Source organism: Lissotriton vulgaris, chromosome 12 (genome assembly GCF_964263255.1).
Source record: "Lissotriton vulgaris chromosome 12, aLisVul1.2, whole genome shotgun sequence".
Classification (NCBI taxonomy): Eukaryota; Metazoa; Chordata; class Amphibia; order Caudata; family Salamandridae; genus Lissotriton; species Lissotriton vulgaris.
This window is the reverse complement of record NC_141700.1, coordinates 757,460,856-757,477,208: the sequence shown is the minus strand read 5'-3', so window position 1 is coordinate 757,477,208 and position 16,353 is coordinate 757,460,856. Positions and strand designations below refer to the sequence as shown.

At 44.5% G+C, this 16,353-nt stretch overlaps 1 protein-coding gene across 1 annotated transcript in view; it reads left to right on the top strand.

The window, feature by feature from the left end:
* The first annotated feature begins 341 nt into the window (after positions 1-341).
* KDM6B (lysine demethylase 6B) overlaps positions 342-16,353 on the top strand; it is an 823,670-nt gene continuing 807,658 nt past the window's right edge. The window contains exon 1 of the mRNA XM_086946061.1: positions 342-677. The gene's annotated coding sequence lies outside the window, so the exon portion shown is untranslated. The remainder of the gene's footprint in view (positions 678-16,353) is intronic.

The window sequence follows — 16,353 nt, the reverse complement described above, 5'->3', positions numbered from 1 at the left end:
TGAGGGGCGGGAGGGGGAGCGCTGGTTGTAGGACCACATAGGAGAGAAGAAGAGGGGGGAAACGCGAGAAGAAGGGGAGGGTGCGGAGGAGAGGCGGGAACTGGATTGGAGAAGGAGGTTGACAAGAGGAGAGTAGGCAGGGATGGAGTGAGGTGAAAAGGGGGAGGGAGAAGCGAGTGGGAGAGGGTGATAGGAGGAGGGCGGCAGCAGAGGAGGGAAGAGAACAGGAGAGAGGTGGGGGGCAAGGAACACCGCGCGCGCGGTGGGGGGGCAGTAGGTGGAGGCAGAGGAGGCCCCAAAGGCAGGGGGAGGGCCATGGAGGGGGTGGAGCAGGAGGGGGAGGGCACACAGAAGGCGTGTGGGAAATGATGCTACTACGCACTTTGAAATATCCTGCAGCTCCCACGCCACAGCCTGCACCTTCACCAGCCGCCCCCTCGGGACCCCCCTGGGAGGGGGCGAGCGCCTCCCCCTTGCGAAGCATGCCCCTGCGCCCTGGTACCGTGCCCCTGGGCTGCAGCAGGGGGGCGCATTGCCACCCTTGGAGCAGAGTGCCTCTCCCCGAAAATAGCTGGCGATACAGAAGACGCGGGGGTGCAGAGATGAAACCCCGGACAAGAGGGTGGGGGGGGCTCAACCTGGGGGCACCCCCTCTCAGGGTTCTCCATCGGGACAAGGTAGGGGCATGATGTTTACTAAAATAACTTTGTTGCGTAACAAGTTGATATTTGACTTTATAAAATTGCTTCAGGATGGGGGGCGGCTTGGGAGATTATTTTCTTCAATTTATGAATGACGTGAACTTGTCAGGTGGTGTGTCCGCCAAGGTGAAGGGGCTTCAAAATATCTGTGCATGTTTCTATTTTCTTTTCCTGAAGGAGCCTACGCAGTGTGCAATACTTTGTAAAAGGAAATGCAATTGTGTGAAAATATGAATCTGAAGATGTATGTGTATGTGTTTATATAGCCACTCTAGTTAAATGTACATTAGCAGCATATCTATACATATATAATGTGAATGGTGGTCCTACAATATGCGTGCGGAATTTCGTCCCTGGGTGTAGCTATCTTATTTTACATCGACATAGCTTTGTCTTCTAGGCACATACAGTTTGCTGCCACTTCTCCGAATTCCGCAGTTTTTCGGGAGGTATGTTTATAGTGCTCTAAAGTGGCCGGTCGGTGCTACATAAAACATCCAGATGATTACTTAAGCAGTTGACAGGTTTATTTCGCAACCTCTTACCTCGAGGCTACGTTTAAATCAAAACACATACCTACTGCTGGTGTACAAAAAAAATAAAACAACAAAGTCAACCATCAGCCCCCAAAAGGATTAAAAACAAGAGTTGATAAAAAGTGTCACAGGGACCACACCTCTTCCTAGGGCTTAAAGTAGCTTGTCAGGGGCGGGGAGGGTGTCGCTATTGATTTGTCATATGAGTGGGATTCGCATTTTTTTCCCTTGAAGGAAAAAAGCGAGAGAAAAGTGGCGCGTCTGTTTTCATCTGCGTCAGGTTCCATTTTCTTTTAATTCGGGAGGTTTGAAAGGTACGCAGTGGGTCGCCCCGACCAAACCTTCCAGTCATTTTTAGCTGAGGGGGATTACAGGAAGTCGGGGGTGCCTCAGTAAGTGCTTTGAAAGTTTTGTGATGAGTGCTGTTCACACCTGGAGCCCTCGTGTGTCACTTAGTGCAAGAAAGTTCCTCCGCCCCTCGAGGCTGATGGTAAACCATGTGAGAGGGCACTGGAGTCCTCGTGCGTCCACTGACACCTTCCTACGTCATGTCCTGACAGACGCCTGCTTGTGATGTCTCGGGTAGAGTTTAGATTGTCCAGCAGACTGGTAGTTTTAACTTCGCCACATTCGAGTCTTGTGTGGGCAGTGATGGCTTCATGTCGTGTCGGAAATGATTTCTCTAGATTTATTTGCACCAATAGTGATTGATCTTTCACGTTTTCTGTCATCTATGATAAGGATGTGCCATCTTGTAACGCTAGTGAGTTCCTTACGCCATCTTTTGTTAATAGCGATTCGTCCTCATCAACAATTTCACGTCATCTTCTGCATCTTGAGCCATTCTCAGCGGTCTCTGGGCTTTGATGTATAATTCCAGGTCCCTCTACACCAGGTGTCATCTCTAATCTGTGTGGTCTTGTCACCAACAGGGTGACGTCGTCAGATTCTGTTCTGCTACTTAGACATCTCACGTCCTTATAACTTCCATGTGTTGACACCCATCTTACTTGCATCACATGGATTTGTAACCATGTATTCACAGCGACCTTTCAAAGTCACCAAGTGCTTCCAGCAATCTCAGGGCCATCTTGATGCAGCGGCAAGACCCCTATGTGGCATGCATTGCTATGAGGTGGTCATGTGTCACCGGGGTCCCTTCTTCCTTGAGTTTGCTTCCAGCAATCTCAGGGCCATTTTGATGCAGCGGCAAGACCCCTATGTGGCATGCATTGCTATGAGGCGGTCATGTGTCACCAGGGTCCCTTCTTCCTTGAGTGGAGATCTCAAGTGGCGGGATGTTGGTCAGCCAGGGAATTATCCAGGGGATTTAGAGATGTTAGGTGTGACCCAACTGCACAAGTGATGTTCTTTGAGCAAGTAGAGGGGCAGTCAGCGCTTCCGGCCCATACCCGAAAGGGATGGATGCTGAAATGCCGTCTCTGATGGGTGGTGTAGATGTAATAGAGAGCCAACAGTAATGCAGACTTCTCCCAATTTGGCCTCCATCACACCCATTTAGTTTTTGGTCTCGCTCTAAGAACGCGGTTTGATCAATATTTATCTATTTATTTTCTTGGGCAAAGAGGTCATGTGCACACCTATCAGTGGTGCTTGAGCTTACCAGATAATTTCACATAAAGCACTTCAATTTTCCCAGGCACAGGGAAATAGAAATTTGCCAAAAAGAACGCAATTTGGTGAAATGGAGAAAGTAGGAATTGATTTTAGGTCTTCGGGTTACGTACCCAGCAACTTAACCACTAGACAAAGGCCTCAAAATGCCGCTCCTGTGGTTATGTGTGATATCTTGTGATGATATAAGGAGTGTATTGTGTCCCAGGAAGGGTGTGAGCCTTCTAGGGCTATGTTTGTCGATGTTCTACAAGATGGATTCCCTAGAGTAGAAGGAATTCTTGGAGACCTCCATCCCTTCCCAACTTTTTTTTTGTTTAACTCCGAGGAGCTTTCAGGATCGCCAGGATGACTACCTGAGCCACAGCCAATTAAGTTCCTTCAAATTCCCCCTCACAGTTTTATGATATGGGACGATTGTGGTTATTGTCGCCACTGAAGTTTTTTGTTGAAGAATATACTATTTTGCTGTAATATTGCACTATACCGGTACAAAGTTTAACCAGTCTGGCTCCAAGATACATGGTGTCTTTCATGTCTGTTATTTGCAATATTCCTGTTCCTGTCACCTAGAGACTGGTGAATTCATGGTTGCCTCTGCTTTCAAACTGTTCCTCGTTTAAAAATAAAAATAAATTATTTGTTGTTATTGGTCTGGGTGTCACCTTTAACAGCGTAAAGGCATTCTACTCCTACCTTGGCTAGAGTATCTTTTAACCCCCCCTTTCTGTTAGCCTCTTCGCTTATATAACTACTATTAATTTATTAAACAAAAGTTCACAGGCAAATCATAATCTAGTGTCGGAGCTCCTCTGTGGCAATTTTTTATGCACTATATTAAGTGACTGCCTATCTTAATAGGGGAATCACACATTTAAGAATTCAGGTAGAGTTGGCAACTTTAGATATAGTCTTCAAAATATGAAGTATGTGTGCAGGGTCTTTGACAGGTGTGTTTCTAACATGGCATAGCTTTTATGATGCCTCAGTCAAGCGGGTCCGCTGTGCATATGGCCAAGTCCTCGTCTCCTACTGCCTTTATTTTTATGCCCCATGTTTAATACTTTCATTAGAAACAGCTGTGATAACAGTGCTTGTCGCCTTCATCTTGGCAAAACTCCTGGCGTAAGGCAGGTCTTCCTGATGCAATTCGTGGTTTATTTGTGCAAATTCTAAATGTAGGGCCAATGAGTCATCCCTCCCATCAGCTCACCAGGAGCATGATGTCTTCTGTGTTTTGCATGATGCAGTTGAGAATAGCTCCCCAGTGCGTTCCTGCACTCAAGTGTGTCATATCAGGATGTCCTGCCCTCAAACAGGAAGTTACACCTTTTCAAAATGACAGTAAGTTCTGTAACTGCAGATTATAACTGGGATGTATGTTCTCCTGTTGCAGAAAGAAAAGGCCAATTTACAGTAATAACTTCACAATTTGGTGAAGTAGGTAGTTTTAAATCCAGAGGTGTGAGTCAGACGGAGATAGAAGTATGTGTAGTTGGTGAGTTTATAACACCTAAACTGAGGTGCACCAGCACTTTTGAAGGTACTCTTGGCCCGCTATTTTTTGTAGATACCAAGATGGAAGCCTGAGAACACGAGAGGCTCTCACTCTGTTGCTTAATAGTTGATCAGGATGCTTTAGATCGTTATGTTTCTCGTTTTTATTCCATTTATATACTGGCTGTGATTTTCTTACATTCGTGGGAGATGTGGAACTTTTAATCCACTTAAAGAATCAATGAGATTTTTCAAAGTGTGACGCAGTTTCAAAGTTATCACAGAAAGTGCAGCAGGATCTCTGGCTGAAATCGCCTCACTGTCCTTTAAATTTAAGACCCCTTTCCCACCAATCCTTTTTGGTGAAATGTTCTTTTCTCTCTTGCTGTTCGTTATGGTACTTTTCAGTGAATGTTCACTCATACACAAGTGAAGATAATCGAAAATCTAAGGATTTTGGCTACAGAGATGAGATTTGGGTTGAGCCTGTAGAAGAGCTCTGAGAGCCATGAACAGTTGAGTCCAGTTTGTGCTATCTTGATGGCATACATTCATTTTTTTTTTAATACAGTCTAGGAAAGTTTCTGGACATCCAGTTGTGAAGGTGTATTAGGCCGGTTTTAATTTGAGTGCATGTTCATTGGAAGACATTTGTAAATACATTTAAGCATTTTCTGCAGACTGGCGAACAGCGATGCTGGCCAGCATCCTTAATAAAGCGCCTCAGTTATCTTACTTTTATGTACCCAAGTACAAGGATGTACATGTACTGTATCTTTACAGTATTTGGGACAAGCAGGCTGCACTAGAAGTAGTCATGAGTGACCTCCCTGGCTTCTTAGCTGTAAGGGAATATACCCTAGTCTGAATAAATGATGTAATTGAATCCTTGTCATTTGATGGACTTGAACATGGTTATACAAGTTAAATAGTTTGCCTTGGAATTTTCCGAACTGGGCCATGCCTATTCTGTTTTGCATTTTCTTGTGTTTAAGGGTAGTACTCCTGGCTTCATGGCATCTTTTTTTATATATATTTCTGTACTTATCCATATTTATTTCGTTGTTATTGCTAGTTATTCATATGCATTTTTGTGGGGGAAAATATTAATTTACATCTAGCCAAATTTGACATTTAACTGATAAACGTACACTCGCATTGCTGTCTGAAGGGTTTGTATCTGATAACATTACCATTGTGTTACTAACATGCGTTTGTTCAGGTGTTTAAGCTTCGAGGTGTCAACCTTTTATTCTCTCTAATATAAATATTCAACATATGGTCGAAGGAGTCCTGGGTAGCAGAATTAGAGACACTAAAATGAAGACCTAATTTCCGCAATGGTCTTATTTTATTTTTAAATACAGATTGGGAGAAAGGGACTGTATCCTATCTGCATCCTTGGATAAACATCAGGAGAAACAGAAAATTAGCTGTAATTGTAAATTATTTTAATACATGCTGTGTGAATGAGTGAACGGTGTTTTGCCCTCTGCTTTTTTTAACTATTGTAACTCAGTAAATGAAATGTGGAAGTTAGATATTTTATATTTTTTGTATATTTTTGTTGTACCCTGCCAAGAGTTGGCAAGCAGACTACCTAATGTTCTGACTCCCAGACTCCAACAAATGCATCTGTGAATAACAAACAAATTGCTCCGGGTAGCAAATAATTGCCTTCAATTGTAGCAGGTAACTGTTGACCCAATTAAAAAAACGTGAGCGAACTGCAAAAAAGTACAACTTTAATTTCACTAAAATTTGCTTTTGGGAATCTTTCAGAAAGAGCCCAAATGTAATTGGTTTATTGAACAATATATAAAGGGCTACTTTTTCAACGATTTGACATGCAAAGTATGATTTACTTCAGATAAAGTTTAAACTTCACATACATACCAGCCCTACACCTCCACATTGTACATCCACTTGCAATTAAAAAATAAATAAAAGACAAACGGTACTTTCTTGTAGTAAAATATTTGAAATCTGTTAGCTTAAAGACGATATGATGCACCAGTATTTTCAAAAGTAAAATAATGGAAATCCTATGTGAGGAGAAAGAGCCCGTTTTAAATATTGTGCTGGATTTACTGCCCCTTCACTGTTTCCATACCACTTAATAGTCCATGAAAATATGTGTAAAAAACATAATGTCATCCGAATGGGTAACGTATGCTAGGCTGCTGTCATCCTATGCCTGGGCAGGTCTAAAACATGGGAGTGTTGCTCCGATGCTCCGAGGGCCTAACCATTCTGTGTTGGTGTTCTTTTAAAATATTCTGATGCCTTGTGTTGGTCTGCCAGTGGAGTGGCGTTTAGCTATGTCCCAGATACGCCCACTGTGCCAGCTTGGTGGTGGGCACTGAGGTGGCATGGTGCAGGGCTGCTCTTTGACGTAAGGCCTGCTCCTCTCCGAGGTGTTGAGTAGGAGGCCATGCCGGTCAGGGTGTTATAGCTGCTATAGGTTGCTTCTTATCTTAAAGGGACTCTGCCTGAGAATGTAAACCAGGCAGTTTCCTCCTTGGCCCTGTGTTTGCAGCATACAGAGCCGTGACGTTTTCCCTTCCCTGGCCTTGTTTGTAAGTCCGGCAAAGCCTTGGTAGTTTACAAATTGCATATTCATGTAAAGTGTACTCCGATATAGGCAGGGGCACTGGATTTATACAATTGTGTGGCTGCTGTGTTTTGTTTTTTGTATGATTAGAACTGTGCCACATAATCCATCATCTACTGCAAAATCTGCAGATTTTAACATCAAAAACATTGTTTCTAGTTTAAATTGTTCAAAAGATACTAAAATGCAACTACACGTTTTTCGGTGCAGTGGGAGGCCCTTTGTAAAAGTTGTCTGATTACCTTTGTGTTTGTTGCTTTCTTTTGCTATATTTGGATGTTAACACTGTTTGGCGATTGGTTGCTCCTCGTTAGTACCAGTTTAAGTGTGAAAATGACAATATAATGTAAGTAATACCATCACAAAGTGTGCCGCATTAGGTCGCATAATTTGCTGTTTATGGTCACATAATTTACTTTGCATTGCCACATAATTTGGCCCTCTGCCGCATAACACCATTGGCCCTGGATGTAGGTTTTACCACAGTACCTGTTCATGGGAAGCATACATTACATGATAAGCTTCTCCGTTGCCACTGTATGCAAAGCACAATTACCATGTCTGTTTCCACATTACAAACACTGTCGTCATTCCTGGCCTTTTCCATCTACCGACATTGAATGTGTTAGTTTGTTTACTTTAATGTTAGCACAGCAGGACTACAGCGCCCAGAATGCTTCTGGGGGGGCACACAGAATGTCAGGACTGCAACCGGTGTCGATAATGGCCTGACAGGAGGTGCTCACCTTAGCGTGAGAAGTGCACCCTGCGGTATTGCCATTTTTGATGTATGATTCCAGTGCACGGAGTATCGGAGGGGCTGGGCGGAAAGCACTGGGCTGGACAGGTCTCCCTGCCCTTCTATCGCAGTGCCTGGTGTCGGGGCAGATTGCGGGCCTCCACACTCACCGTGAGTGCAGTCCTGGTGGGTGATGGGGTTACCGGGGCAAGGTGGAAGGAAGCCTCGGTGCCCTAGCCCCTCCTGCACCCGCCCACCCCGGCCGGCCACCAGCGCACATATGACCGCAGGGGCACTCTTTTCACACAGACATACGGAGTTCACTGTGTACACATGTACACGAGAGTGATTTCTGTACTAACACAACAGAACACATAACACAAAGTGCTCACTTGTAGGAAAAAACGTTGCATATCACAATTGACCCATCGTTTTTAAACTCTGCACCATGAGCGATACAGCTGCCGGCTAGCGCCCTTTGAAACCCAGTCAAACTTGAAGCGCTACAGTCGCCGGCTAGCGCCCTTTAAAAGCATATTGACACTTGTCGACGTTTGCGTGTCCGATGAGTAGGCCTTGATCACCTGAGCGCTTTTGAAACATTAAACAAACGTGTGTTTGTGTGGGTGTGACTAAGGAGCGTGTGAGCGCGACTCTGGGACTTGTCAGCTTGTGCTCTGAACTCCACGGCCGGGCCACGTCCATGTATGTGAGTGAGGGCTGTTGCCCACTCTGTTGATGTGACCTTATGACCAGAGCTGCCAACTTTGGGGCTGGGGAACCAGGGGCGTCGGCTCAACATCCGGTGGTTCAGAGGAAATCAATTAATCTACCTGTTCCAATAAACCCCCCCCCCCCCCCCCCCCCCCCCCCCGAAAAACGGCCTTGGGTAATATAAAATCCAGTGCTCATTTAAAGCGCTCTGATGCCTTTGGGCCAAGTTTGCGCTATATAAAACTGCAAAATGAAAAAGATAAAAAAAAACTCTTGGAGGTTTGCAACCCTTGATGCGATGAAACTCTCATGTGTGGTCAACAAGCGGGACCGATAACAGAACGATTGTAGTCTTCCGCAGAAAGAGTCCACATACAAAGCCGACTAGATTTCTTTTCAGGCGCTCCCACAGTTCAGGCAGCTCTGCCTCGAAGCGGCCTGGGATGCGTTTCGCCGGCACACTTGAGGAGGAAGTAAGTGTTTGGGGATTGAATCAATGTCCAGAGAGACACGAGCCCAGTCTGACACCGTTCTAGTGCTAATGCCAACCCCTGCCTGGGTGCGAGGTGGAATGTTTTAAAACTGACACCCTCAGCACATACGTGCCAACATTTTAGAAGAGGAAAGTCCGAGATTAAAACTATATATATCTAATGGGGAGAATGTATTTTTCCTATTGACTTCTTTTGAAGCAGAGGCAGTTTCTCGCATGAGATACAGCCAAAATAAGGCCATTTTTGGTTTAAAAGATTGGTAGTCTCCCCACCCTGGATCGGATTTCTTGGCATGTATGCCTGCAGGAGCTCTTCGCCTTCCATGGCATTTGCGGCCAGGGTGTCCGCTGTACACAGGGCGGCAAGTTTTCTAGTATTCAAATGTTTTGGTCGAGCCTGCTGTAGTAGAGTATGGGATTGAAGCCGCGCCCCCTCTCTGGCCATTTTTTCATTGATTATGTCATTGTCTTTAGTAAATACTGCATTCAGATTCGTTAATAGGCTTGTTAGTCCCTCCTTAGTAAAGCCGTGTCTTCATTTGTAACCTCCCATGGCTACTGGCCCTCTTACTTAAGTTGTTACACGGGACCTGTTATTTAGTGTGAAAGCACTGTTTACTGTTTGGAGTTTCTCTTACTGCAGGCCGGTCATGCACTGCTTCAGCTGAAATTGCTTGTGTTTTTTTTAAGCACCAGGGCCGCTCCCCACCCACCCATAACACAGGCACCTGCTTTTAATCACTTTCAGTCTGCATTATCTCATGTCTGTTTCAACACCCCCCCCCCCCCCCCCATGGGTTGAAGCTGACAACAGCACAAATGTGTTACATGTCATCTGCATTAAAGCCACCTGACCAGTTGTTTTCAAAAGCCTGTTTTATTAACCGCACCACCACCACCACAATACCACCATCACCAATCCAACACCACCAATATTAATACCACCACCACCACTGTCCCCACCAATGCCACTACTAAGTCCACCACCAATACCAGTACCACAACCACCACTACTGCCACCACCAATCCAGTACTACCACCAACAATACCATCACCAATACCACCGCCACCAATGCCGCCACCAATACCACAACCAATACCAACACCACCAATACTAGTACCATCACCACCACCACCACCAATATCACCACCACCAATACCACCACCACCAATACCACCACAGTTAAAAAAAAACACCACTACCACCACCACCAACGCCACTACCAATACCACCACTACTACCACCAATATCACCAATACCAGTAATACCACCACCAATATCACCAATGCCACCACCAATACCACCACCACCACCACCACCACCTTAGCACCTCTCGCTCACTAGTAATAGCAGGGGTACTGTACGAGGCCGAAGCTGCAGATGAGACCATCCCTCCCTGCCTGCCAAAAGCACAGCCTGTCCTGCACCAGGAGGTGTAGCCAGGGCACTATTGCATATGTAGTGTTTTATTAGGCCAAAGATAGCAATGAAATTACGCAATGCCACACTGCACACTCCAATCACAGAGAGGGCTGGAAATAGGCCCACCCCGCTATTTCTCCTGAGCAGTGACAGTGTAATCACAGAGCGAAAGATGTTAGAGCGCTTAGTTATTGTTTATAGCTCGGATCATATGTGACTCTCAATTCACACTGTGTGTGTGTAATTTACAACATTTGCACATCTTCTTCACTGCACTATTTATTACTACTTTGAAGACGTCCTAGATCCGTCTCTTCCTCTGATATTTACAATTTAACAAGCGGTCAAGAAGGCCCTTTATTTTAATGTAATAGGTCTTGCATTTGCAAGTGTTAAAGATATTGGTATTTTAAATGACAATGCCTTTTATTTATGTTTAAACCCAAAACCTAAATAACAATGCCAATAGCTCAAACTTGCGTGAATGCGAGACCTATTGCTTTGCAAATGCTTGTTTTACATTTTGTCTGCATTTCCACATTAATTTAACTGATACGTTTACACTCGCACACACTCACACTTGGATGCCTGTCTGGTTTAAGTTCTATAAGTAGACTTTTATATGCAGTACATGTCTCCCTGGGAAATAACCACAACTCAGTTGATGTCTTTCGACTCAGCTGGACACACACAAATATATATCACATTCCTCTATATGGTCCTGGAACTCCTTACTAACTCACAAATATTTATGCAAGTAAAAATAAATATATATATAATCAAGGGAAAAAAACCACTCAGATTTGTCATTGTAGCATGCACTGAGCACCATACCACGTAACTGCCCTCCATCCTCGGTACATGCCTTGGCTAAAGACAAATGAAAAAGAAGGTAGTCAACGAAGTGCATAACATTGCAGAGGCATCTGTTATGGTGCGCTGTGTGTTGCATACCATAACAGAAACATTTAGAGTATGTTCTTGTGTTCCTTAGAACCATAACTAATCTTTAACATTTTTTTTTCAGTACATTTCTAAGAAAAAATATTTTGTGTCCAATCTTTCACTTAACTGTTATGCCCAGTCTGCCATTGGCAGTTTACTGCTCTGTTCTAGCCTTCAGTGGCTCTTTATATAAAACCTCCTCCCTTTTTACGTCTCAGACTCGAAGGCTGCACTTGCACAGTCTTGCTCCGAGACTTTATGTCTACAGTATGGGGGCTTGAACCCGTCCCTCTTCACCATTGGCTGGCCTTGTAAATGCTGGCCAGCCATTGGAGGAGAGGGGCGTCACTCAGTTGAAGACTGGATTCAGGGGCATGTTTTTTCGATTCTTTCTGTTTGCTTTCTCTCCTCTTCCCATTGGCTGGAATTTTACATTCCAGCCAATGGGAAGAGGAGAGAACGAAAACCACGTCCCCAAATCCTAAAATGACGGGGCTTTTCGGTAGCCATTTCTGCTGGACCGCCGGCGGAAGAAGTAGAGAAGCTGCCGAGTCCTCCGGTGAGTGCTCGCTTTTCGTGCCTCGTTGTGATTGTTTTTCTGGCTTGTGCATCTGCCCCCTCGTTGTGTTTGCTTTCCGGCCCCCTCGTTGTGCGTCTGCCCCCTCGTTGTGCTTGCTTTCCGGCCCAAGTGCCCCGAACTCCTCCCCCCAGCCCGGGCACTTCCATTCCCCAGCCGGCCGAGTTCCCTCTCCTTCTCAACGTCCGGGTCAGAGCGCTGGCGCCCCCTCCACCCGTGTGCACCCCCGCCCGTGATCTGCCCTCTCCTCGGCCACCTTCCGCCCTGATCTTCTATTTCTGCCCCCTCCCCCCCACATCCACCGACCGCCGTTCCCTCCTTCGAGCCCCCGGTTTGAGCTCCGCTGTCACCTGCCGCCCCAAGCTTCCACCCGAGCTCTGCTCACCCCGAGGGGTGCTGTCCCCCGAACTCTGCCGCCCCCGGATCCGAGCTCTGCAAGAACCCCACCCCCACCGATACTGCTGCGTGTGATGCGGGGTCTGCTGCTGACAGGGGTTGGGGAGCTCAGTTCATCCAAACTCTGCAACTCTCGCAGGGCTCTGGCCTGTGGGCGCTTTGTACACTGCTATAAAAAAAAGGTTACAGGCTTCTCGCTGTGCTTGCTCTCCTGTCCCCCTGGCTGTGCTTGCTCTCCTGTCCCCCTGGCTGTGCTGGCTCTCCTGTCCCCCTGGCTGTGCTTGCTCTCCTGTCCCCCTGGCTGTGCTTGCTCTCCTGTCCCCCTGGCTGTGCTTGCTCTCCTGTCCCCCTGGCTGTGCTTGCTCTCCTGTCCCCCTGGCTGTGCTTGCTCTCCTGTCCCCCCTGGCTGTGCTTGCTCTCCTGTCCCCCCTGGCTGTGCTTGCTCTCCTGTCCCCCCTGGCTGTGCTTGCTCTCCTGTCCCCCTGGCTGTGCTTGCTCTCCTGCCCCCTGGCTATGCTTGCTCTCCTGCCCCCTCTTCTCTCGTTGTGAGCGTTTTTTCTGGCCTCTGTTCCCTGTGTGTGACTCTGTGTGTGTGTGTGTGTATGTGGCTCTGTGTGTGTGTGGCTCTGTGTGTGTGTGGCTCTGTGTGTGTGTGGCTCTGTGTGTGTGGGGCTCTGTGTGTGTTGGGCTCTGTGTGTCTGTGGCTCTGTGTGTCTGGCTGTGTGTGTCTGTGGCTCTGTGTGTGGGTGGGTGGGTGGCTGTGTGTGGGTGGCTCTGTGTGTGTGCAAATGCAATAGGTCTCGCATTTGCGAGCGATTAAGCTATTGGCATTGTAAATACCAATAAAAAAAAAAATTAGTTGTGGGAGATGCACTCCTTATTAAATCAACAATTTACAATGGAAGTTGTATACTTGTTATTCAACGCGTGCTGTAGAGGTAGACGCAATGCCCATACTGCGCCAGTGACTTAATACATGATATAATCAAGCGAAACCGCTTGCCCTCTGCGCACTGTTGCGAATCCAAATTGGATATTACCAAATAATCAAATGTAAATTAACTGATAATCAAATGCACGTAATACATAGAAACACATAAACTCTGAAAAATTCATTCAATGCGTATTTTTACTAGCATCATAGCATTATTATACATAATGTTCATCTGTTATAAACTGATACAATGGGTTCATCATGTCAAAAATTCTGATGTTTAAATCACATCAAACATTTAGTTTATCTCACAAGTTGCCCTTGCCCAATGCATTTCGGGCCACACGGCCCTTCGTCAGGGGCTATACCTGAAAAACATAATATACTTTCACTCCATTGAAAAGCCTCCAACTGCATAGTTCAAAGTTCACCACAGTAATTAACTCGGTATTGCAATATCATTAAAAATTGCTTGCCATACATGTATGAAAAATAAAATAAATGGGTGAAAGACATATATCTTGTAAGTTTTCATGACATAGACTCGAATAGATGTTAAACATTAACTCACTTGTATGAATGTAACGAACGGCAGGAAGACAATGTATGATCTATAAAGTATCCAGGTGCTGAGAGGCTTGGCGTTTCGATGTACTAAAATAAAAACACACATTTATTTATGTTTTAAAAACAAAAACATCAATAAAAATATTGTCATGAGCAAGGCCAATAGCACTAACATTAACAATGCCGAGACCATTGCATTGTAAATGCTTGTTTTTGTTATCATGGAAAAGACACCCATTTCTGGTTACAAAATAGTGGGCTTGTGCATTTTGGGAATGTGTAAGTTTACTATCAAACAGTAGTGTTCTTTTAATTTTTTTGTTTCTTTTTTCCACATCCCTTGGGTTATATCTCTATTCACCTTTGGTGCTTAGAATTGGCCAATTGTTTGACCCTTTTTTGTGTGATTTAAAAAAATAATATATATATTTCAACAGCATGAAACACACAAGTTTTTTTCTCTTGTTTCAAATTTGCATTTTCGAGATGGTGGGCAGAAAATAATTGAATCCCTTTACCTGTCAATCACACGTTTTAAAACTTTCAAAGGTGATTTACAGAACACATCAGTTTCTAGCTGCAGAGATAGCTTTACATTTTATTGCTTTGGTGCCCACCTGACACACTTTTCAAATGCGACTATCTCAAAACTATTGAATGGATTTACACCTAATCAAAAAAATGGCCACGGTCTGAGTGAAGTTATACTTTTCTTTTCAGTTTGATTTAAATCTGCTGAGCGGGGAGAATTTTGTTTGGAAATGCATGTTTTTGAAACACTTACACCCTGTCTGAACTTTTCTTTCCCCGCTCAGATCTGCACAAACATTGGCATGCCAAACGTTAGTCGATTTCACCAATAGTAGGAAAAATTTCATGCAGATTGGTCAAAAACAATTTGTGTATGGAAGTGCTGCTGAAGCATAATTCTAGAGGTGTTTTTTCTGTCTCTACTTTAAATATATTCACAGGAAACAAACATAGTTAAAAGTTTGTTATGGTTAGAACACACAGAAATGAAAACCTCCTGAAATTCACCATTTAGCATACATGCACAACGTAAAGCATAACTGGCATCCGCCATGTTTTGCTTTTTGTACATATCATCTTTTTATTTTTATGTCATCAGGTAAGGGGTGTACTAAATATGGCAATGGGCCTGAGTTATCATATTCAGTTTGCGTTAGACACCGCGAGTTGTAGATTTCGATTTTTTTTAAATGTTAACTTTACTGTGTGTTTTTCAGCAATGTCTATTTGTTGTTTTATGAGGCACCATAATCGCCTGCCATTTATCAGTCTACACTATGCACAGCCTTTGGCTGGGCCCTGCTCCCAACTCCTCTGTCATGCGCAGCGGTGGTTGGACGCAGAGCCCTCATAATCACACATGGAGCTTAATTCATATACTTTGATTATGATCTACATATTTTATGTCAATGGGTTTTCACTAAGGATTTTATTCTTGAATGTATATATTTCTCTATTTCTTGTGAACATATATATTACTGTTTTGTTATACCACTCATCTGTCAGTGTTTAAAATAGTTATTGGTACTAAATTTCCTTTTTTTGTTTTTGCATACGTTATTCTAGATAATTTGTTTTTCTGTTTTTGTGAAGATATTTGAAAGTTGTTCATTGTTTATGTAATTTTGAAAACATTTTAATAAAGAATTGTGATGCAAAAAAAAAAACCTTCAATAACTGCACGAGATGTAACTTGCTAACGGCCTAACGCATCTGAAGCAGAACCTTCATCCATACGCGCAGATTTTACAGACCACTTGTGTGGTGCAGGGGTCCAGCGCCTGCCTATGTGCTGAAAAGCTGAAGTGTTACGACACTTGAGCAAAGGGCGTAAAGTTGGTCTCTCTGCTTAATGTGCAATTAGTAGCCTTTAAAGTCGGTGCATGTGCAGGCCTCTGTAGAGCACATCGGCAGCAGGGAATGCGGTGTGGAAGGAGAGTGAGGCAGTGAATGGCTGTTCATAATAGGTGAGGCAGAGCCCCAGTGCCCTAAAGAACGAGCCGTCATTCATCACTGAACCCATAACTCTTTAGCGTTTATGATTCTGAAGAACAGTACTGATGTGACAACACTACTACAGGAACGCCTCCCCAGCAACACCCCAATTACAACTGCAATCTTCAAGTTACTATCATACCAACTACAACCCCACAACTTGTGAATTCTGATTCCTACTGGGAGGGAATTCCGGGGGAAGATTTCCCCCCAAAAATGAGAAATTTGCACACACATTTCCAAATTCGCCTGGGTGCAAATGTATGAATATCTGGAATTCACAAAGGCTCACCGCATTACACCTTAAAATGTTTGCTAGTCCCAGGTCTTCAGGTGCAAGTTTGTGATAGTCACAAATCACAACTTTTCAGAGTTATTCCTGGAAATATTTGTTAATCCCCATTTGCAACAATGGAGAGGCAGTTCCCTTTGCACAATTCTACGTGATGTACCGTTGTGTATGCGGAAATCCCATCGCAGGGGTACAGTATAAGTATTTTTTCCCTTAGTTGACAAAACCCCTTTTTTTCCCAGTAAGTAATGCCTACTCCCTCCCC